The sequence below is a fragment of the Ctenopharyngodon idella genome, chromosome 1 (genome assembly GCF_019924925.1).
Source record: "Ctenopharyngodon idella isolate HZGC_01 chromosome 1, HZGC01, whole genome shotgun sequence".
NCBI classification, from domain to species: Eukaryota; Metazoa; Chordata; class Actinopteri; order Cypriniformes; family Xenocyprididae; genus Ctenopharyngodon; species Ctenopharyngodon idella.
Window position 1 is genome coordinate 37,074,895 of NC_067220.1, and position 24,506 is coordinate 37,099,400.

The 24,506-nt window shown below is 37.4% G+C and overlaps 1 protein-coding gene across 2 annotated transcripts in view; it reads right to left on the minus strand.

Moving 5' to 3' along the window:
- bcl9 (BCL9 transcription coactivator) overlaps positions 1-24,506 on the minus strand; it is a 118,814-nt gene that overhangs the window by 36,754 nt on the left and 57,554 nt on the right. Inside the window, exons 1-2 of one of the 2 annotated variants that reach the window (XM_051892597.1) lie at positions 17,189-18,067; positions 14,928-15,082 (exon numbers count right to left, since the gene is read on the minus strand). The gene's annotated coding sequence lies outside the window, so the exon portion shown is untranslated. Of the gene's footprint in view, positions 1-14,927; positions 15,083-17,188; positions 18,068-24,506 lie in introns of those variants that run through there. The other variant, XM_051892604.1, reaches the window with a different exon arrangement.

Consider the following 24,506-nt stretch of genomic DNA (forward strand, 5'->3'; position numbering starts at 1 on the left):
CCCATTTCTATCATTCTATCTATGTGTCTGTTTCCTCCACAGCACCTGAACATTTTCCAAACGCATTACCCGTAAACTGTGCAGGCCTGGGCTGAACCCAGCGAACTTAAACAGTAGACAAATGTTCAGTGACTCTATCCATTCTCCTCCTCATTCTCTCTAAATGCAGCGCTGCACTCTTGGCCGTGTATGTTCCTTTGTTCAGTGGAGTGTCTGTGTCTGTCTAGTGAAGTGAGCTCTCCTGATCTGAGACCACCGCTGGCATGGATCACACTCGCTCCTGTGTGTATGTGTGTCTGTGGTAGAAGGCTCTCCTGCTTGGCTACCAGAGTTGGCATGGCGTTCCCACTCCCTAAATGCAAGACTAAACTTCTGTTTCTGTGTGTGTGTGTGTGTGTTGTTGGCATGGTGCTGCAGGCTTCTACAGGCCGCCAAAGGCCTGGCGCCATGGTGACATGATGTCAGACGACCAGCTGGTGAGAAGGGTGATGTGCACTGGCACGTAAGTGTGTGCACGTGCATGCATGCATTCACACACAACTGGAGAAAATGAGCATGCTCGCACACACACATAATACAATACTTCATGTGCACAATGTACAGATGGCCAATACACATTTTCAAAATTGACTAGTCAATCGGTCTTAAAGCACTGAATAATTGGCTATTGCAACCTTACAAATGTGCAGTTAAAAAATGATTTGTTTTATGCTATGTCATCGTATAAAGCTATTTTCATGGCAAGAACCGTAAAACCATAAAAATAAAAATATTTTAAAGGATAAATAAATATTTTAAAGGAGATAAAGGATGGACAAACAGAATAAATATTTTACTCAGAGAAAGATAAAAACCTTGTCTGATGATATTACAAGCTGTACAGTAGCATAAAATAACACAAAAGATGATATTTGAATAAATGTGTGTTTTTTTTGGACCCCAATTATTTTTATTTGTACGGACCAAAAAAACAAAAAAAACAAAACAAAAAAAAAAAGTTAATGGGACCTGATTAGGCCAATTATTTTGAGATCTGCAGAGGAAAATAATAATAATTCAGGTCAGTAAATGATGACAATTTTCATTTTTGGGTGAACTATCCCTTTAACAATTTGATCATCATGACCCATACCCTACAGATAGTACTATGGATAATATGAGTTACTTCACATTAACTAGCAAAAACACTTGTAATTTGCAATTGTTTCATATAGATTCCAGATTTTTAGGGCACACACACACACACACAAAAACACAGACAGACATCCAACAAAATGACACTGTTAAATTCGGGTCCATTTAGCAGGCTGGCACACAGGCCCCCCACATACACTTATGAACTGGCACACAGATGCGCTGGCCCAAACTGCTCTTGGCTTGGTGGGTATAAGCTGGCACAGCTGGACCTCTCCATATCACACAGAGGCTGAAACTGTGAACACATACACCGTAAATGACACAGCTTTAGGTCAGCAGTACACACCCCACTAGAACCATATTCTTGCAAGAGGACTGAAAGAACTCTGTCTTGTAAGCACATGACATTAACTCTAAAGGAGAAAATGAGAATGAGGGAAGTAGGAAGATAAGGCAAAAGCCAGTTAGAAACCTTATTAACACCTTTCTTCTGTACACTCAAGTATGGCCAATTTGGTAAGCATGGCATGGGAGCAATGATGGATGATTTTTCATAGAAATAAAAACCATTTAGTTTAGTTCAACGGACGCTACAATTATAAACTGAAAGCGTCCGCTCTGCTCCATACAGAACGACTTGCAGAGTCACAGCCCAGTGCAGCAGGAGTTAAGATTTCACTTATCACGTGACAAGAGTAAGAAGAGACGACTGACAAGACCATCCTGAGCGTCATTGACAAATATCTTACCTTGTAAAATGTGCGGTCAGTACCGCCACCCCCTATACACCAAGTGCAGGAGTGTGACTGTAAATTCGAAAATCATAAATTCAAGCATGCTTGCTTTCAAAACACTGCATATTAATAGCGGCAGCCTAATGTCCACAAAATTATATACAATATCCCCCACCTATACAATGTCAACTCTCATACATAACACAAAAGCTTCAGGTCATGCGTTTTCTATTTCAACCATTTACGTTCACTTAAGACATAACCAAATGCGTTTACGTGAATACTCACCGAGATGGACATTTTGACAATTTTGTGTGTATTTGACAGTTAAGTCCAATAAGTCCAATAAGTTGTGAAAAGGAACTCAATTTGGAACGTGGAAGCTCTTTGAGAGAAGGCTTTGTTGTGCGCTGTGGGTATGAGAGCAAAGAAAACAGTCTCTCAAAGAGCACACAAGTACTACTGAATGAAATAAAATCGCTTGCATTTAAAAAAAAAGTATGTGTAAATAGTATGAATATGGGTAGCATAAATGAAAGTTCAGACACTACATCTGCCAGCGTCAGTTCACTGCCATTCACAACTTCTCTACCCAGGGCTCACAAAATGTCAAAATCCCTAGTAGCCCTTCGGGCGGGCACTTGAGATTTTGGTAGCCCGAAAAGAATTTAACTAGCCAGAATAAAAAAATACTTTTATGTAGAAATTTGGACTGGAGTCGAAATATCAATCAAAAACAAAAACACAAACAAAAACACATATGTATTTGGTTCTAACTGAACTGAAATTATGAATTTGAAAATTTTGAAAATCTGAAATTTCCTGTCTTTTTTTGGATAAGCAGAACCGAAATACCGTAAATACCATAAATCCATGTGCCTCTTAACATTTTCACACACACCCCTCAACGATTTTCACAATTTTCTCCACTGCACATGCAATGCCTTTCATTCAGCAACAAAAGATTAAATGTAAGGTAAAAGTTCTTTGGCAAAATTACATTTCCTTCATAGTCTAAACAATCTTAAACTGTCACTGTTTCCATTATTGCAGCTTACAACACAAACACACGACACTATATATGATCAACCCAAGCTATGAATGGATATTGGCTTTATTAGTTTACTGTCATATACACAACACGTTTCACAGAGTTGCATAAGTTATTTAACAATATTTCATTTGTGTTCCTTTATGTTTTATTTAATGACCACTAGGCGTATGTTTTCCTTGATTGATTTTTCTCTGAAGAATTGCAAATGAAAATTGAATTATTGTAACATAGAAATAAGGGGCTTTCGCACTGAATAGTTCTAGGAACTAGCCACTAGGATAGTTCCCCGAGAGCTAATTTCTCCCCCAGGCCATGTTCCTGGTTGTCTTTGCACCGGGAATAGGAGCTGTGAAGCGGCCAACAGCGGCTTCTTTAAGCGCGGCATTTACAAACGCTAAAAACCTGTGGATGGAAGACGCCGTGATCGGAGCTGTGTTTGTTGTGTGTCGAGGGCTTCGTGATAATGGAGATGGAATGTAAACGCATAATTTACACAACTGAAAGAGCAAAAAGCAGGGCTAAGAGACGAAATCTCCTATGACAACTTTCAGTATTACATATCATTGAGGCAGAGAAAAGAACAACCCTGCAGACAACAGGTAAATGCAGTTATCACTGTTTTCCATCTCATGAAGTAAATGTTTACACAGCTTTTTAAAAATGCCGGGCGCTGGTGTTTGACATGCCTTTGACCAATCAACGATGACGTGTTTTTGTAGGCAAAACCCGGAAGCGAGTTAGCATTTTAGGACTTCCAGTTCCATCGCCCCGAAGTCAATGGGTTTTTTAATGGGTTTTTGCTAAATCGCCTGAAATAAGGTCTGTGGTTAACAAAGCCTCTAAATATTTTCACGTTTTGATCTATGACATAAAACACACCACTTATAGCCCGCTTGTGATTTTTTAAACCTTTAATGCGTCTTAAAAACGGCGGTTGCTAACAAGTTGCTAAAAGGGACTACTTCCTTTGGCGGGGACTTTAGACGTCATCATGACAAACGGGACATTTGGACAGCATTTCTCATGAAAAAGCGGATAAGTATTCATACACAGCGCAGATCATAATCAGCGAGCATGTTTTTAAATAAAGTTGTTTTTTAAAGTTAAAGTTTTTTTGGTGACGTTGATCCGCGACCATGGTGTGCTGTAGTCCGTTTATAGCCTACTGTTAGCTTTTTACATCTGACGACTTTATTTAGGCTTCAAAATGTATAAATGTTGTGTTAACTTGTAAAGATTATCTTGATAGACAAAATGTGTAAGTGTCACAACCCTCTGTTAAACACAGAGCTTATTTTTTTTATGATTTTCCAAAAGTCTATGGGAAAAATGCATAGGCTTTCGATCGAGGGAACCCGTGGGCCGCCAACTTCCGGGTTGACCTACAAAAACACATCATCTCTGAGGTACTCTATAGTGCTGGTTTAGACCCTACTCTGAAGTAGGAGCTAATTTAGTTCGCCCAAAAGGAGTTCCTAGAACTGAAATCGTTCCTGAGGTGTGAACACGACAAAATCCAGGTACTTCAGCCAATAGTTCTAGGAACTATGAAAAGGTTCCTCTGAAGTGAAAGCCCCTATAATGATACTATGTTGTTGAAAAGATTGTTTGAGAAGCTGTTTTATTTCTATACATGACAGACTCTCTCTCTCTCTCTCTCTCTCAACACAGATTTGAATGTTCCTCTGTGATCGAACTTGTAAAAGGCTTAGGCTAATAGACATAGCCGGATAATTTTCATTTAGGAATAAGATCGCATGGGTGTTTGGATCGAGATAGCAATCTTTTAACAATTAATCTTGCAACTTTAGTTAGAGTGGTTCTTGACTCAATGCACTGACCAACAGAAACCTATTGAAAAGTACTAAAAGTATTAAGGAATCAGAACCAGAATCATTAAATCGCTTGAGATTCCCATCCCCACTCTCTAGCATTCACCTGACACTCAAAAATCCATGGTGAATAAGGAAGCGAAGACAGACAACAGGGTTGGGGGCAGTGTCCACATGAATCAATGTTACTTCATAGTCCCACTGCACATTATCATAAACGATATGCAAACAACCACATGAACTTCACGCAGCGTCTGTGCAGAAGGTGAAGGAGCATCCCCGACCTTAATACCTAATTCCAAAATTAAGCCTGGCAAAATAGTAAGCGCTCCAAGATTAACAGAGCAGTATGGTTTCGCGCAGAGATTAAAAGAGCCTTTTTCGTTAAAGCTGCTCTGGATGACAGCTGTGAGGGTGGACAGATGGTGCACTGGCCTGTAGGGGAGAAGCCAGCGAGACTGTGTCAGGACAGGGTTACTTGGTCACCAGTGAGAAACCGTGAGACCAAAAAGCTTATAGCTGCAGCGCAGCACCCAGCGGCCATGATTAGCATTTAATGACGCTTGCATACTGAGAACACTACTCTCTGAGACAAATACGGTTATGTACAAGAGAGCCCTAAAATGTCTTGAGACTGCTAATACAAATACTGTTTCCATTAAGTAAGAAATAAAAACATTTTTGAAAAATTTATATTGATATGAAAACTACAATGCTAATGCTGTTGTAAGTCAAAGAAAGAAAAATAAAAGTTTGCATCAATCTAGGACTATTTTGATATATATTGCTAATAAATATCCAGATAAACATTGCAAAAAACAAATACTTATTGCTAATATATGACAAATGTTAATCAAAAAGTTGGGGTTGAGTATGTCTAGGATGTTTTTTAAATTTTTTTTACACTGATATAAAAAGGTTCTCAGTTAAAATGCTAGAGCTTTGATCGTATGCGTGCACTTTACCACTGTATAAATGTGGTTAGCAGGAGTTTGAAGCTCTTGCTCTTCATTCGCTTGAGGCTACAATTTGGCTAACAGAGTTGGTGAACTGCAGGTCGATTTAATGCTGCTAGATTCTGTCTGAAAACAGACAATGATTACACTATTACACAACACAACACTTCTAATCTGCAAATTTAATCTACAAATTAAATTTCAAGGCAATTTCTGAACTGTTTAATAGATATACTCCCAAGCACCTTACCAGCAAACCAACTATAATACAGTAAAAGGTAAAGACTAAAGAAAATCACTTACAAAAACGTACTACAGCAGGACCATGACAATATCAGACATTACTTTAATTTATACTATAGTAGTGACTTATTATTACTACCATATTCATGCACCTAGTCATTTACAACCCTACTGAAAAAAAAAAAAAAAAAAGCTAGTTGGCTGATTTTAGAAGGTTTTTTGACCACTTTTTAAAGCTGATCTTAAACCAACTAAGACAAGCTACTCTGCGATAGCATTTTTGCATTTTATAGAATGGTATAAAACGAATAAATAAATAAAAAAAATGTAAAAACAAAAACAAAAATGCAATGGTAATACTATACATTTTGATAGCACTATGAGGTAAATAAAAAATGTAAATACAAGTACAAGCTTCTGCTTTGTCTAACATAAACTGAATTAGATTACAATGAGTTCAATCTATGCCAGTCTACAAGACAGTAATGCATCTTAGGCCCAGTTTACAACTTCAGTCTCTGGTGATCCGATCGATTACAAGTGGTCAGACCTACATACCCAGTGTCCAAAATGTTTTGTGATCCAAACCATAGTGTACACTAAGGAGGCTTTCACACTGGGTTTGTTTGCCGCGGTCTGAGCCCGGGTGCGATTGTTCCCGGTGCCCCCCACAGCGTTGGTCTGGTTTCACACTCAACTTGATTCTATCGAACCCTGGTGCATTTGAGTTCATCTTACGTCATCACAAACGTGTACCGCACATGACGGAACGCGGGTCAGTAAAGTGGGTTTTTAATTATTTTGGTGCTATTATGTGCAGCAGAGTAAACGACACTTGGGTTTCCTGTATGTGCGTTGCATGTAGACGGTTTCCGCTGCTTGTAAGCAGCCTATTTTGAGGAGACAGCTGACTGCCATTCATTTGCCGCTCTGACTGCACTCACAAAGCGCGAATACACTGCAGGCTCACTCTTGCTCGAATCCAACAGTATCATCTCTTACATGTGTTTTATTGAAGTAAATACATTCTAATCGGCTAAAACGCATGCGCAGATTATTTTACTTCCTGAACAAGTGCGCACCCAAGTCTGTGTTGCTTTCATATTCATGCGGACCGCGGCACAGTTCCAATGCAACCGAACTCAGACCACCTCCTTCAGGTAGTCTCGGGTTCGGTACCCAGGTGCGCACCCAGGGTTCGCATGACAGCTTTCACATTAGCGATTTTTCATGCGAACCGTGCCCCGTTTCGAACTAAACTGCCAGTGTGAAAGCGCTCTAATGCACTCTGAATGATGCAGCCAAGAAAAAAAGCACAGGATCGCTTACTCATCAATCAATCAACCATTGCACTAAAACAATAGTTTTCAAATTTGCCATTTAACACTCAAATTGTAAAACTATAGAAAAGACCATACAATGCACAAGATTTCACAGAAACTCTCCAGTTTGCCTGATATCACCATACATCATGTGAAACAGACTCTCAAACTATCAAAAACCAGAGACACTTTTGTGAGAAAATTCAATCACAAGTGGTCACAGGAGTCACATTTGGGACATATGCTACTACCAGGTAAACAGGGCCTTCATTTAATCAGGAATGCCAACTTAATTTTGATTTCCAATGGTCATGAAAACATTCAGCAATTATAAATAGGGTTGGGTATCATTTGATTTTTAAAGATTACGATTCTGCTTAAAGATTCTGATTTTTATCGATTCCTAATTTCGATACCAGAATAAGGTAAAAAAAAAAAAAAAAACATTTCACTGTAGCTGAAAACAGTGGGCGAGTCTTCTCGTGCTTGAATGGTTTAAAAATCACATTAAAACGCACACACAGGAGCCGATAAGCAGAATCGAAATACACGTTTCTCATCGAATTACAGGTTCTTGGAAATTTAGAACCGGTTCTAAAATGGAACCAGTTCTCGATACCCATCCCTACAGGGCTTTACACTTACATTTCTTTTTAGGAGCACAGTCAAAAATTTAGGAGCACCTTTTGATCAATGACAGAAATTGACCTTCCCATTATGAGGTGATATTTGACTCCTTAAAATGAATTGCTGGGGATTTTTTTTTTTAAACTTTGCAAGGGCATTTTTCTCTAACTTTATTAAATGTCTTATCTTTGGTCGCACTGTAAAGCCCTGCTCTAATTATAAAGCTTGTTTAACAAAAACCTTTTTGACATACAAAGTGCAAAAAAGGATTTACATTGGAAATAATAATTTGATAGTTGGACATTGATAGACAAATAAGGTAGTGTGGACCTTAAAGTTGGCATGAAATGAAAATTTAACCTATTTCCTTATTTGTGAATGATTCAGCTATGCATGAGTTCATTTTTTTTTAATGTAATTTTTAATCAAAAGGTCATAACTTGATCTTCCATTGGAATGACAGACTTCTCTCTGGTGATGTATGCTAGACTTCTCCAATCATTTATTTGGCTTAAACCCCTCCCTTTTTTTTTTTCTTTTAAATCAACTGCAAGCTCGCATTCAGATCTGCCTCCATCCAATAAACACCTGATAGAACCAAGTCCCCACCTTACTTTTCACCCCAATAATCTGTTTCACTTGGATGCTATTCACAATGCAGAAAAAAAAAAGATGTGCCGCTACATAGTGACTTTAAGGGGCAGATTTTAATATGTGTGTAATGCTTTATATTCTCAAAGGTAAATACCTCTCTATGAAAAGCAAAAACAGAGTCTGAACATTTACACATGCAAATCCTATTTCTCCAGGAGAAACCAGCTCTTTTTTGGACAAGCAACCAGCTTGTTTGCTTCCACTTTATGCAAAACAAGCATTTGGGTTTTTGGTCAAAACTTTTCCAATGAACTCAATGTTATATCACATTAACCTACAGGTTAAACTGTGACTATTATAAGCTTTTAAAAACAGGGCTTTAGAAGTTTGTCAGTGATAAATAACACTCACAATTCAGTGAGGTAACCCTGGCAACAAGACAACCAATAAAGAAAAGTATGACCCTCTCTGGTTAAAGGGCAGGATTTCCGCTGTGGCCAGTGGGGTTTATAAAATCCTCCTGCACATTTATCAAAATCACCTTTAATTATGAATTGCAAAGGAAATGCAAACCACAAACTAACATACACAGGCCTAAAAGAGGGGATGGTACTAATCAAAGAGCATGCAAGCAAATGGGCAAGTCTTTGCAAAGAATTCACACAAAAAACCCATTCACAGACAAACAAGCACTATAAACGTTTCTCACCATGCAGGTCCCAGACACACAGAGAGACCATCCAGCTCAAAACACATTAAAGACCATTACATCCGCACAAAGACTGTAGCAATGTTTACAGGTTGCATTCAGCGTGTAGGAGTCCGAGGCTGTACACAGAGAACTAAACTTCCCAAATTCACTTGCACACAAACTTTAATACAGTTCCTTACCTTTAAAAGAACACAAACAACACTAGGTTTAACACTGTCAGACAATAACATTGATATATCTTTCTTACTACTGACTTACACATACCTACTAGGGGTGGAAATTGCCAGAGGCACCACGATACAATATTATCACAATACTTAAGCCACGATTGTGATTTTAAACATTCTGCGATATGCTGAGTATTGCGATAACATACTGTGATAACATATTGCTACAACATATTGTGACAGCATTATTACCTTTTTCAGCTGCAAATGTCCCCAAAGGAAAACTTCGTCCACACATATTTTTATCTAATAGTGTTGTCAAAAGTACCAACCGATTCGTAAACACCTCAATTGTGTTCACGCACTCATCAGATACGTCTGCGACTGGCTACAATGATCAACGCTTCAAAAACATGTTTTAAATAGACAAATGACGCTCTTCACCGAGCGCTTACACAGATACACATGGAACCGTTAGAAAGCAGACTGGACCGCAAATTCAAACACTTCTGTGTCCTTTCAAACGCTCCCGTGCACTGATCATTGTAGCCAATCACAGACATATCTGATGAGCGCGTGTTTACGAATCCGCTCAAAAGCGCTCGTCACATTTTTTAAATTTCAGTACTGATTTGGTATCGCGGTCGGTACTTTTGACAAAACTATTATCTAATAAGATAAAGTTCTCAGTCTGTTCACTTCACATCTTCATATCCATCTCCATCCCTCGTTCAATATTTTCCTTCCTCATGTTTTAGACATTTCAGTGTTTTCACACTCAATTCAATGGATTTGTTTTTTACAAATATCGATACAGCTAACTATAGCGATACTTATTTTCATGATAGTGTATCGATATTCCATCCTCTAGTATCGATAATTTCTCTTTCTTAAATCATGTTTTAAACAGATTTAAAATGACGTTTATTTCATCAAATTCCTGTGTGACAAATGACCTCCTCCTCCGCTGACTCACTGTCTACTAAGCTAACAGTTGCCCATCATATACATACGGCCAATGTCTCAGAAGTATGAAGAAGCGAGCATGGCGGAAAATATAAGAGTGCCTCCAGCTTTCAGAGCCAAAGTGTGGGTGCACTGTGGTTTTAAAAATAAGTCAGGGAGTAATGAATTAGATAAAACAAATTCCGTTTGTAAGCTTTGCCAGGCTACACTAAAATATTCAGGAAACACAACCAACTTGCGTTACCACTCTACACCACGCAGGTGAAATGGCAGCACTGCAACCTCAGCCAAAACATAAGAGTGTAGTAAACACTATGGAGCCAAGCTATGTGGACACGACTGACATAGCAGTGCCCAGTATTTACGAAGAGGTAAAGATAAGTGCAAAAACATCGCTTACCTCTGCAGAGAGAGTGGCCCTGATGTGCGACGCATGGACCTCTAGATTACAGTATGTTACTGTTTACAGCATACTGACTAATTCAGTTTTATGAATGTACTTTATTTTATATGATTTTTGTGGCATCTACATTTTTAATTAGAAATATGCACTTCATACATTTTAGTGTGTTCACGGTTCAGTGACAGTAAAATGCAAATATCTTTGCTAATAAATTGATACCAGAATACCCCAAGTGGCACATAGCAAGTTGTATTTTCAGCTCTATTTTTTATTTATTTTTTGATTTAAACAAAGTAGGCTATTGCAATATATCACGATATGTATCGTATCGCAGTATATCGTGGTGTATCGTATTGAGACCCATGAATTGTGATATCGTATCTTGAGGCCCTAGCCCTAATAAATATGGTTAAGCAGTTTTACAAAGAAAAACCTTACTAACACCCTAATGAACAAGTCAAATGTGACCGTATTCAGTGATGAAATGTAATTATGTGCTGAATCATATTTATATTGTTATAGGAAAATACATAAATTTGCCATTAACAACGCTGTCGATGGCAAATTAATGTATTTTCCCATAACAGAAATATGATTCAGCACATAATTACATTTCATCACTGAATACGGTCACGTTCTAGCAACTTGGATGCTATATGGTGCTACATGGAGTTATTTTCGTTGTGAAATGTAAGGAAGTTTGATTTCAAAAGAGTATATAACCAGTAGCCCATCACCGACCGTATGTAACAGTAATGTAACTGGTTAGCTCTCAGGTAATGATGATGCATGATGTTTTAAGTATCCTTCACCCTCTCATCGCATTAGACACATTTTACTGCTGCTGCTGTCTTATCAATCGTGTTTTATTATGAACGAGTGCGCTGGTAGTGTAGATATGGCATTATATAGACAGCGTCTTTGATTCTAATCACAGCGTGCAGCTGGATTACATTTGTGCGTCAAATTAATACGTTTAATTAACACATAAACATGGACTGAGCGAGAACGTGCATCCTGTACACACAGCTCACTGTGCGCGTGAGAAAGAGAGAGAGATGTGCTGTTTGTAAAATTAGAGTCCAAAAGAAATATTTCAAATTATTATTTCCTGCATCATAAGCACAGAGTTTAGGGTAAAATTATGCAGAATACTCGCAATCGCAAGCTGAAATTCACTCCATGAAAATATTAATACTTGGCGTCCATGTATTGATACAATATCCCCATGCAAAATATCGCAATACTATACGGTGTTTCCCCCACGCCTATTACCCACTGCATTCTTCAAACACCAACTTTTACACCCAGAAAATCATCACCATTCACTCATATACTCACAAGTCAAGTACTTTAAGTAAATTAAAAATCACTCAACTTAGTGCAGGCTACAAATGCACACTTCACAAGATCTCATAGCTGGATTTGCCAAAGTTAGCAAGGTTTGTGAAATTAAATGTTTATTCGATTGAAAGACAAATGATATAAACAAGTATTTGCTGAATGCTAACGTAGATGAGAAAGTATTATAGCATTTTCCCTTATATTACTAACAATAGAAAAGCAAACACTATGTTTTTCATATAGCGTTTACATTATTTAGAGCTCTGTCTAATAATTTATTAGCCAGAACTGTTAAACAGAGACAGTAAACTAATGAAGACGGAGAATGGAAGCTTGAACGCTCAGCCGCTGGTGTTCTCAGCGCTTTCAAAATAAAAGTCCTGCACACACTATAAAAAAAACTTTTCTTTTGTCAAAACAACTTAGATAATTAAGGTTGTTCAGATAGCATAATATTTTGAGTTACTATTGATTAAACCAATCTCTTTCTTTGCATTAACTGACATTTTTAGTTTCACTGAACTCAATTTTAAGGCAACCAGGTTACTTCAATTTAAACCAACAATAACTTTTTACAGTGTATGCTGTCAAAATAAATATCCTGCTTCCTTCCAACACTTCAGCCAAAGCCCATAATTAAAACAAAATGTCAGCTGATATCTCAACTTTGGAGATATATATAGGTCAACCACTACTTCAAATACAAAACTAGTTTCACTTACACATCTAAGTTAATTATGTCTGAGTACTCGTGGTTTCAAAACCAACATGAGAATAATTAGTTTGTAACACAATTCAAAGTTGTAAATGCCTACAGTTATCCTTGAGCAAGAGATGTTGCTAGCATCAGTCACCTCTGGGCATGCCACAACTACAGCCAAACATGTGATACAGAATACTGAGAACATAGGGCTGCACAATTAATCAAATTTCTAATCGCGATTACGATTACGGATCATCCAAAGGCGCGATTATTATTCTGCACGTTTAAGAGGTGTGTTTAGAGCGTGTTACGTCGCGAGAGGCGAATCACGACTACTTCAGAATGTAAAAGGTCTAACCCAGCACAAAAGGAGCTACTAGTGACGTAGGTGTACGCCGATATGTCAAACGCACATGAAAAACACCAGCACCCGCCATTTTTAAAAAGCCGTGTACACAGCCTATATATTTACTCCACAAACTAATTCTACAATCATGAAAACCAGTGATAGGACCTCTCAACCTTTTGCTAAGGAGAAAATCCAGCGCGACTTTGAGCAGACCAAACAAAACATGATTAAGTATTTCTGCTAAGCTAGCGACATTGGGCATCAACCACATAGCAAAAGCTAAAACTTTTTCATATACTGTCTACTTTCTTTGTATAACAGTTCTATCTAATAACATATTAGACAGGACTGTTAAACAGATCGTAAACTAATGAAGACGGAGAATGCGAGCACTGTGTGCTTAGGATCTGTCTGAACTGTTCTTAGCGCCGTCAAAATAAAAGTCTGCCCGGCCATCAAATTAAAAGTAACAACAACACGCGCAGTTTACGTCACTTCAGACCCTAGGGGAACACTAGTTCTTGGGCAACCACACTGGTGACTAGTTCCTATATCTAAGTTCCAAGAACAACCCGATGCAAAAGCCAATTATTATACCATGCATATGTTGACTTTTTATTATTATTTAAAGAAGAAACCAAACCAATGTATAGTTGACATTTTAGGTTTAATGCTATAGAAAAACAATAACATTTCAGAAAGAGTGTTTTCAGCTTGTTTTTTATTTTTATACAAAAATATGGCATGCAGTTGCTTCAAACAATGGTGTAAAGCTATTCAATATATCATTCAATGTAAATTGTGACAATTACAATTTCAAGAGAATAATCGACAATTATGATTTTTGTCATAATCGTGCAGCCCTATGAGAACATCTACCAAATGAGAATGGGACAGATATTAAAAGAGCAAAAAAAAAAAAAAAATTGCATCAGAAGAAACAATCAAATCATTGTTTCCCCATTAACTCTCTCACAAACTCACTTTCAATTAATTGACGTTTAAATGTAGCAAGTAAATTCAACTTGTGCTTTGTAACATCTTTACAGTGAGAATAATCACTGTCAAAAGCAAAAGAAATTTAAGGTGCCATGTCTTATTAGACAGATTAAATTTTCAGAAAAAAAAAAAAAACCCTGAGTGATTCAACTGAGAACTGGTTCACAAAACTGGGCTGAACAATTCATTCACAAAATAGACTGCTCCGGGTTCTCGAGTTAAACTCAATGAAATTATGAGTGTTTAAAAGTTAAAGTTTGGTTTGTTTTACATACAAAAATTTTTATAAGAACTGGAATATAGTGCATGACTACTTTACTTGCTTTTTGTCTCCATTAATTGTAACAGCATGAAAAAAGCCAGAATATTGCTCAAATTTCTCCGGAAGAAAGAAAGTTTGGAATCTTTGGGTGAACTATTCCTTTAAAGAAATAGCAAACCTCTCCTCAATACGCACAGTTTAAGGTATCAATTATGTCTGTAAAACAAACTCAAATCACAAGAATGAGGAACAGCAATGCATACTTAACAGCAAACTCCACTATTAATACATATACAATCAATCAATCCAATTCAAATCTATCTACTGGGCTGTCTTACACCTCAAACAGATTACCAGGGTCTCCCATCATCCAATATGAGGGTCTTGTAAAAGCACAATTGATTTTAAGTACAATAATATTGCAATTCATTCTTAGCAGTATACATAAATCAGAAAGATCCTAAATACATTTCAGATCTGCGTAAAACAAGATGGTATGTGCAATGCAGTACAATTATCTTACCTTGAACACCCCTCAGGTTTCAGAGTCTCCTGTTCTCCCTCATCTGAAGAGCGTGCAAATAATTTCCACTGTAAATAGTGTTTGAATTTGTGTCTGCCTCTTCTCCTGTAGATTAAACCAGTGAGCTCAGGAGATCACAGAGTCTATCCGAACACCTGTGGAGAAAAAAGAAGCCAGAGTCAGACCACAAACCTACACATAACCACAGAAGATCTGAAGATAGAGATAGATGTCTGTTGGTGTGGTAGAGGTTGTTGTGTGATTTTCTTATTTAAACATTTCTTCTTAGGTGTCAGACAGAACTGGTTGCACTGAGATTATGCATAACCCATAAAAGTGAGGATGAGATTTCATGGAAATTTCAGGAATGAAAGCAAAATGAGGAAGCCATTTTTGTTAGCAAGATTCCAAATAATGCCAATGCAGTTCTGCATTATTCGGCAGAAAGAAACCACAATTCAATAAAAAATAAATAAAAAAACAAGCTGTTTTCAAATTTCACAATATGCAATATGCAACCCCTAACTAAGTTTGGAGTTGGGCTTCACTTGCTGCACAGTGACCTAGGACAAATACCGGGCATTATTGCTGAATGCTGTGATGAGGCGAAGCCAAAACGAATAGAACGCTTGCCAGAATAAATCCAAGAAACACAAGAACTTTCCTCCTTTCCAATCGTTCTAACGAACTTCACCACATGCTAATTCTTGACAAAACCAAACCTACGGCAGCAATTACATGACTCACTTTGTGGATAGGTACAACAAGGATTCCATTCTCTAAATACACACACACACACACACACACACACACACACAGACTAGTTAAAGGAACAGGGGAAGAATTCCCTGAGGTTTACTATGGGTTAGTCTACAAGTTCAATTTAGTCTTGGCAAAGTACACTCAAGGTTCAGATCAGAGGAAAACCTGCGTTGCATTAGCACATCTTTGAGTGTGGTAGAGTAAAAATGAACATGCAAAGTGGTGCTTAGGTTCTCAAACACAGTAGTAAAGTAGTTAAGGTCTTATTTAATAAATGCAACAACAAAAAATCATCTGCATCCAAAAGGTCAGTCCTTACCAAGAAAAACACTGTAATTTATTAGCTCTAATAGCATACAGTCAGCAATATAGTACACAATCTGTGTGTGCTTTTACTCTTGACTATAAAAACAAAAATGACCCTATTAATTCCTCATCAATATCTAAATTGTGGTCTTATGCCAAGCCTCAGCAAGTTCACAACACTATATAGGAAGACCAGTCTTTAACGTTCATACATAATGCACTAAAAATCACTTAAGTTCAAACCAGGGTAACCAGAGGTTGTAATACCTATAAATAAAGCATTTAAGGTTATATATTCATGCTTGGCAAACCACACCCAGCAAACATGGGTTTTCCTTTTGAATAATATCACAAATATGCAGAGTATGAGAGTTCCTTGACTGTGACAACCTTCAAAACACAAAATCAAAACTTCCTAAAGGTCATATACAATTGGACAATCTTCCAAATAAGATGTAGTCCTAAAACACCTTGTTTTTTGTCAATTTGTGATAAACCCTGCTGAGTGCAGGCCTGGGCAGAGTGAACTAGCCTCTCTCGGGTAACCCAACACAGATACCTGCACACAGAGGAAGCTAATAGACAACAAATCACCGTTTATATCTGCTGTCGAGTTGCGCATCATGTTTAGCTGGATATACGGTTTCAAAACGAGGGTTTTAGCAACATTGTAAGAAAAGTAAACGGGGTTTGATGTAACAATGGAGAGCTGTAAAAACACGCAGCGGCGGCCTCACGAACTTCCTTGTAACCTGGTGGATTCTCTGAAGAGGACAAAAAACCGAGGAAAGTTGGAGAAGCAAAGAGTTTACAAGAGGAACATAGGTGCTATAAACATGATGCACACGGAAATAAGTGTTTTAAAATGAACTGTTGAGATTTGTTGCGATTAAAAGTAAGTGTGGCAGAATGAAAACCGCGGGGTGGGAAAAACAAGCTTCCTTTAGCATCTCCAGCCATAATGGTATTTGCAAGAAAGTTATACGCGTCTTACTATGAATACATATTGATAAAGAGAAAAAAATACAACACAACCGAGGTAAATTAATAGTGCTTAGTCTATTTAAACGTGATGTTTAAAACCCTATAATCTTATATAAAGCATTCTTTGGGGTTTCCTAAGTATATTTCAATGGGAGCAAGGCCAATCGAGCATGGAAGAAAAGTAGGAACGAAAGCAAAACAAATCTTACCCATGTTGAGCACGGTAACAGCAAATATTCCACACAAAGCACTTTTCCCATTGCATTTGCAACTGGTAAAAAAAAAAAAAAAAAAATCAGGGCTCCGCGAATTCCATTCCCACTGAAAAAAAAAGTGAAGTTATTCCACAAGCGAGCGCGTTCCCCTCATTATAATCCTAGAGGTATCCCATTTTCCAAAAGAAAAATTCAAGAGCATGGATGCCCGAGCCTTCTCGCTAACAAAGGGCTCCTACAATCCAAGGTAAAAACCCAAAGAATCGGTGTAGAAAAAAAAAATCTCAGCTCCAGACTACAAATGGCCAAACGGCTGATCCAAGACGTCCCAAACTTGTGCAGCCCTTTTTTCTCTCTCAAAGAAGTTGTTCCTGTTTCGCCAAAGCTTGGGGGAGGGGAGCTGTTTTATCAAGCTCCTGGCCAAAGAGAGCGAGCGAGAGAGCTTAAAATCCTGCAGGCTGTTGTGTGCTAGAGATCCACTAGAACAAACGTTTTAAATCAAGTCTGCAGTGTATTTGTAGAGCGAGTGATAGGCGTTAAATATAGCAGTGGATCAAATAATAACCGCAGCTGGCTGCACTGACACAAAGATCTTATATGAGAATCAACGTCAGTCCTTATAGACAATATATCGGACCACTTGTAGGACTATGCTTTGTTTGTTAATCGACATTATATGTTTTAGATGCAAAAAGGATACTATATTTCCTTTATCATTTGGACTGCTCTCCTTTACAGTGGTTGGGAAAAGCCGCTATATTTTAATGGTGAAAAGTGTGCGGTTGGAAAAACACAGAGGGGTGTCCGATTTCGCGCAACGGGGCTTCACGAGCAATGCTTTCTCCCCAAAACGTGCTAGTCACAGCCTTTCCTTATGAAACACAAGTGATTAAAATAGCTCACGGCACTAACATGGCTTCCCCCATCAGAAATGAGCGAGCGCCGCTAATGTGCGCTCGCCTCCCCCCGCTTTGATCCGGCCGGATGGTTTAGTCCATATTGTAATAAGTAGCAATTCTAGGTCAGGTTGACTTGCTATTGAATATAGTGTGACTGACGGTGGACATCGATTCAAGCGACTGTGCTCCGAATCCACCCGCTATGAGTTGTCGTTCAGATATAGGTAATGCTATACAACACAAGGAAGAGCTCACTAATGTAGTGGTGTACTGTTGATTTGTTGAGAGTGAGACATGAGAGAAGGACTCTAAATATGACACACACACACACACACATATATGACTGGTCTGGAACCATGTATATGAGTGGAGTAGAGTGTTCTGCAATTACTCAGGTTTAGCTCCACTGTAGGATTTAACAACACACATTAGAGAGAGAAACCCTGCTCTGAGTGGTCATGGAGCATCACAAACCACCAGCACTCCAGATGAGATCACACAACTTCCATGTGTTTACTGTAATACAATAATAAAAATCATTCTGTCTGGACACTATGCTCACATCTCAATAAGCATATGTCAAATGAGTATGATGAGACTGAACATGCAATATTCATAACATCCATGCTTTGAAAGTACAGCATAAATGAGTATCAGCATTTTAATAAACACACTACCGCTATAAATACTTTACAGCTTAATTAATATATGTGACCCTGGACCACAAAACCAGTCATAACCAGTCCATATTTTGAAATTGAGATTGATACATCATCTGAAAGCTGAATAAATAAGCTTGGCAATATTGACAATATTTGGCTGAGATAAGACTATTTGAAAATCTGGAATCTGAGGGTGCAAAAAAATCAAAATATTGAGAAAATCGCCTTTAAAGTTGTCCAAATGAAGTCCTTAGCAACGCATATCCACTCACAAAAATACATTTTTGATATATTTATGGTAGGAAATTTACAAAATATCTTCATGGAACATGATCTTTACTTAATATCGTAATGCTTTTTGGCATAAAAAAAAAATCAGTAATTTTGACCCATACAATGTATTGTTGGCTATTTCTACAAATATATCCGTGTGACTTATGACTGGTTTTGTGGTCCTGGGTCACATATAATTATTGTATTGTTTTGCAATGTTATTTTTAATGCAAAATATGTTTTCCTATTTTATTTTCCTTTTGATTGTGGGGTCAAATATGACATGTTCTTGATAGGTTTTACCAAAACACACATAGCAACGAATAGTAATATACACTCTAAAAATGCTGGGTTAGAAACAGCCCAAGTTAGGTTGAAAATGGACAAACCCAGCGGTTGAGTTAAATGTTTGCGCAACCTGTTGGGTAGTTTTATTTAACCCAACTATTGTTTAAAAATTACTATATGGCTGGCTTAAAATGAACCCAGAATAAGCTGGAAATGTACATTAATAAATTAATATTAACATTAATTAATAAATGTTCATTTATTAAATATATTTATAAATGTTAATTTCAAACATATTTTGGGTTCATTTTAAGCAAGCAATACAGTAATTTTTAAACAATAGTTGGGTTAAATAAAACTACCCAACAGGTTGGGCAAACATTTAACCCAACCGCTGCACTGTAAAAAAGAATTGTTGGTTTAACTTAAAAAAGTAAGTTACCTGGTTGCCTTAAAATTTTGAGTTCATTGAAATTAAAATTTTGAGTTACAGAAACTCAAAATATTATGTTATCTGAGCCACAATAATTATCTAAGTTGATTTGACAAAAAAATGTTCTGATAACAAATCATGAAAATAATTTTTGACAGCGTGGGTTTGTCCATTTTCAACCCAACTTGGGTTGTTTTTAACCCAGCATTTTTTAGAATGTAGTATTAAGAAATCTGCATTATTCAACGGGGGAAAAAATGTTTTTTGTCTATTTTGAGGGAACATAGTTCATGTAAAACACTAAAATATACCACAGGTCCAACAATCTTTTCCAAAATCTTTTGCTGATCCCCTGTTTAAATGTCATTTGGAGAGACATAATCCTTATATCACCCTGTTCCACTGAGACACTCCGACAACAAAAACTCTTATAGTGGCCAAACAAAAGAGCGGCAGAACACAAAGGATTTCATAAGTATAAGCTGAATGCAAGAGCAGAAATATATTTACTTATTTAAACAACAAGAAATTGCTATTTATTCAAGCCTGAAATAGAGAGCGAGAGTAAACTAAAATACATTTCTCTTAATTTTGACGACAACAAAACAATAACTAGTGTGCGAGTGTGTTGAGTGAGTGAGAGCTCAGAGGTGACAGAATCTGTTGTTCACACTACAGAATATTAAATGCTGAGGAAGAGGAGAGGTGAGACTCATGGGATTAAATGCATTTGCTGGCAATCTAATCCTGAACCGTCACTACCACCAGCAAACCCAAGCGATTACACCGCCCCGTTGGGGGGGGGGCTGGCTAAAAACAACAGTACCAGATTCTCTTTCCATCTGGGGTGTGCTCAATTCCCCGTGATGTTAGCAATTGCTTTCTCGCTTTTTACCCACTGCTGAGTCCCGAACTGGGTCCCCCCAGGTAACAAAGGAGAGGAAAACCGATGATCTGTTGCCTTTTCCTCCAGCAGTGATACGTACAAACAGTGCTTCCCTGCTGATAGAAAGGAAATGTATTAACTCTCTTCCAGGAGAGAAAAAACATGACAGTGTCTTAGTGAAGTATGAAGCTTTTACCTCGCTGCTCTATGAAGGAGAGAACAGGGACAGATGACGCTGTTTACATACATTAGTGTGCTCGAATGAGCTTTCCTGATAACTACCAAACACTGCCATGGAGTCACTGTTGTTTTAGTACCAATGATATACTATTATAGTTTTTATTAATATGTTGAATTCATTTTATTTTTATATTTTCTGCTTTCATTTTAATCTTAGTTTTAGTAATTTTATCCATTTTATTTTATTTTAGTACTTCAGGTTAAACTAAATGAAAATAATAAATGTTGCATTTGCAACTTTAAAATAAAAAAAGATTAAGCTTTATGCTTTATTTTATTTCAATTGACGAAAATGTTTTTTTTTTTTTTTTTTTATGGTTTTGGTTTTAGTTTTAGTTAACAATAATAACAACCCTGCATGGAGTACACTGTAAGTTTTGGATTCAGTATCTTGCTTAGGATGCTGGTCAAAGGTGCGTTTTAGGCCGGAAACACGGTGAACAGGAACAACATTCCAATCAACCAATCAGATTTGAGGAACAAGTTTACAGTTTATAACAAGTTTAAGCTTACAACCAGGGTTAGGTGCTTCTACATTGGTGTAATTCACCTAACATTTCCCTCTGATTTTAAGGATAAGTTATGGGTAATGTTAGGTTTAGGGGTAGGGGTGGGACTAAATTTTCAGACAGGAATGTTGTTCCAGGATCAACAAAACATATTAACCCAGGAACCCAGTCTTACTTGGCAAATCACGGTGACCCAAAAGCACACTCTATGCAAACTTACACTCTAAAAATGCTGGGTTAAAAACCAACCAAGTTGTGTTGAAAATGGACGAATCCAGCGATTGAGTTGTTTTAACTCAGCGGTTGGGTTAAATGTTTGCCCAGTATGCTGGGCAGTTTTATTTAACCCAACTATTGTTTAAAAATGACTATATGGCTGTTTTCAAATGAACACAAAATAGGTTGGAAATTACAACCCGAATTCTGGAAAAGCTGGGACGTTTTTTAAATTTGAATAAAATGAAAACTAAAAGACTTTCAAATCACATGAGCCAATATTTTATTCACAATAGAACATAGATAACATAACAAATGTTTAAACGGAGAAATTTTACACGTTATCCACTAAATGAGCTCATTTCAAATTTGATGCCTGCTACAGGTCTCAAAAAAGTTGTCACAGAAATTTTGAAAAGATTCGGCTGGGAGAACATCTAGCAACTAATTAAGTTAACTGATATCAGGTCTGTAATATGATTAGCTATAAAAGGGATGTCTTAGAGAGGCAGAGTCTCTCAGAAGTAAAGATGGGCAGAGGCTCTCCAATCTGTGAAAGAGTGCGTAAAAAGATTGTGGAAAACAATGTTCCTCAATGTCAAATTGCAAAGGCTTTGCAAATCTCATCTACAGTGCATAACATCATCAAAAGATTCAGTGAAACTGGAGAAATCTCTATGCATAAGGGACAAGGCCGAAGACCTTCATTAAATGCCCGTGGTCTTCGGGCCCTCAGGCGACACTGCATCACTCATCGGCATGATTGTGTCAATGACATTACTAAATGGGCCCAGGAATACTTCCAGAAACCACTGTCGGTAAACACAATTCGCCGTGCCATCTGCAGATGCCAACCAAATCTCTATCATGCAAAAAGGAAGCTATATGTGAACATGGTCCAGAAGCGCCATTGTGTCCTGTTGGCCAAGACTGTTTCAAAGTGGAAAATTGTTCTATGGTCAGACGAGTCCAAATTTGACATTCTTGTTGGAAATCATGGACGCCGTGTCCTCCGGGCTAAAGAGGAGGGTATTATCAGCGTTCAGTTCAAAAGCAAGCATCTCTGATGGTATGGGGGTGCATAAGTGCATACGGTATTATTAAACATATTGATAAATGTTAATTTCCAGCATACTTTGGGTTCATTTTAAGCAAGCAATACAGTAATTTTTAAACAATAATTGAGTTAAAGGGATAGTTCACCCAAAAATGAAAATTTGATGTTTATCTGCTTACCCCCAGGGCATCCAAGATGTAGGTGACTTTGTTTCTGCAGTATTTATATAATTTATATAATTTTTTACCTCTAATACACCACTATGTCCAACTGCCTTGCGCATCCGGTTGGTGAGGTCTGAACACGCTCTGACAACGGAAGTGATGTCTCGCGCCTATACTTCAATGAGTGCGAGACATCACTTCCATTGTCAGAGCGCGTTCAGACCTCACCAACCGGATGCTCAAGGTAGTTGGACATAGTGGTGTATTAGAGGTAAAAAATTATATAAATACTGTTTGGTTTCTCGCACAAACCGATCGTTTCGTGTCTTAGGACATCAATGTGTCGTCACGAGCCGCAGGGTTTAATTTGGATTTGTCTGTGCATGCTTTTTTTACCCTCATAGATGGTGTTACCGTTTCAATGCATTATATGACTGACAGACCGCAACGGTTGGAGTTAAAAATCATCATTTGTGTTCTACTGAAGAAACAAAGTCACTTACATCTTGGATGCCCTAGGGGTGAGCAGATAAACATCCAATTTTCATTTTTGGGTGAACTATCCCTTTAAATAAAACTACCCAGCATGTTGGGCAAACATTTAACCCAACCACTAGGTTAAAACAACCCATTTGCTGGGTTTGTCCATTTTCAACCCAAAAGTGTACTACTTCCCACGCATTACTGTGGAGATAGTTTTAGTTGTTAACTTCAAATATCTGTGCCATTTAAAGTGAATCTGTTTTTAATCAAGTAGCTTGTTAGTTTAATTAACTTGCTCAGCAAGATTCTCTTCTTGAAAGAGAATATTTGCTGTAATAGACTGAATATTGCTGATATCTGTTATAGCGCCCCTTGTGGCAGTGATGTGTCAAATCAAGCTTGTCTAGCTAAAAGCATTCATGTTCATGTCCCTGTTTTGGACCTTACTGTTGATTTGACACCAGTTTTTTTGGATGCTCTTATAATGATGATGATGGGGATGAAGATGTGTTGAAACATAAGCCCTTGAAGCCATATGTCACAGGTGTGTTTAACCATCAAGTGTCACCAGCTGACATCTGGGTGAATGAAAGAGCACAAACAAGATCTGGTGTAGACACACTGATCGCTGTCTTGATCTAGCTGTCAAATATTAACCCTGTAAAGCCTGGCATATGAAGTAATAGTCCAAAAAAATCACTTAAAAAAAAAAATGGAACAGTTTATTGAACTTATAGATAAAGTCTAAACACATTTTAACATGATTTTTCTAAAAAATGATGCATGGATAGTCAAGTTGCTAAGTGTATGACTAACAAATATAAAAGTTATTCTTACATTTACTTTATAAAAAAATTCACAGCAAAAAGACACTTAAACCACAACCTGTTGGTGGATGTTTTTAAATTTACACTATAAGGCCAAAAGGCCTTATAGTGTAAATTTATTTCTTTCTATAAAAATATAAACTATAAATCAGACAACACAAGGCATGTATAAGATTGTATATAACAGGCCTTAGAAATCTGTGTATCAAATAGGAAAAGTAGGCTTTATAAAGTTACATTTTTTATTCAAGAGAGAGTGATGTGAGAGGCAATTACAATCCACAAGCTTTTCAAAATGTTTAGGCAAAATTAACAATAAAACAAAAATGAGGCATAAACGATTCATGAAACAGGAATAATGTAAAAGGTAACATA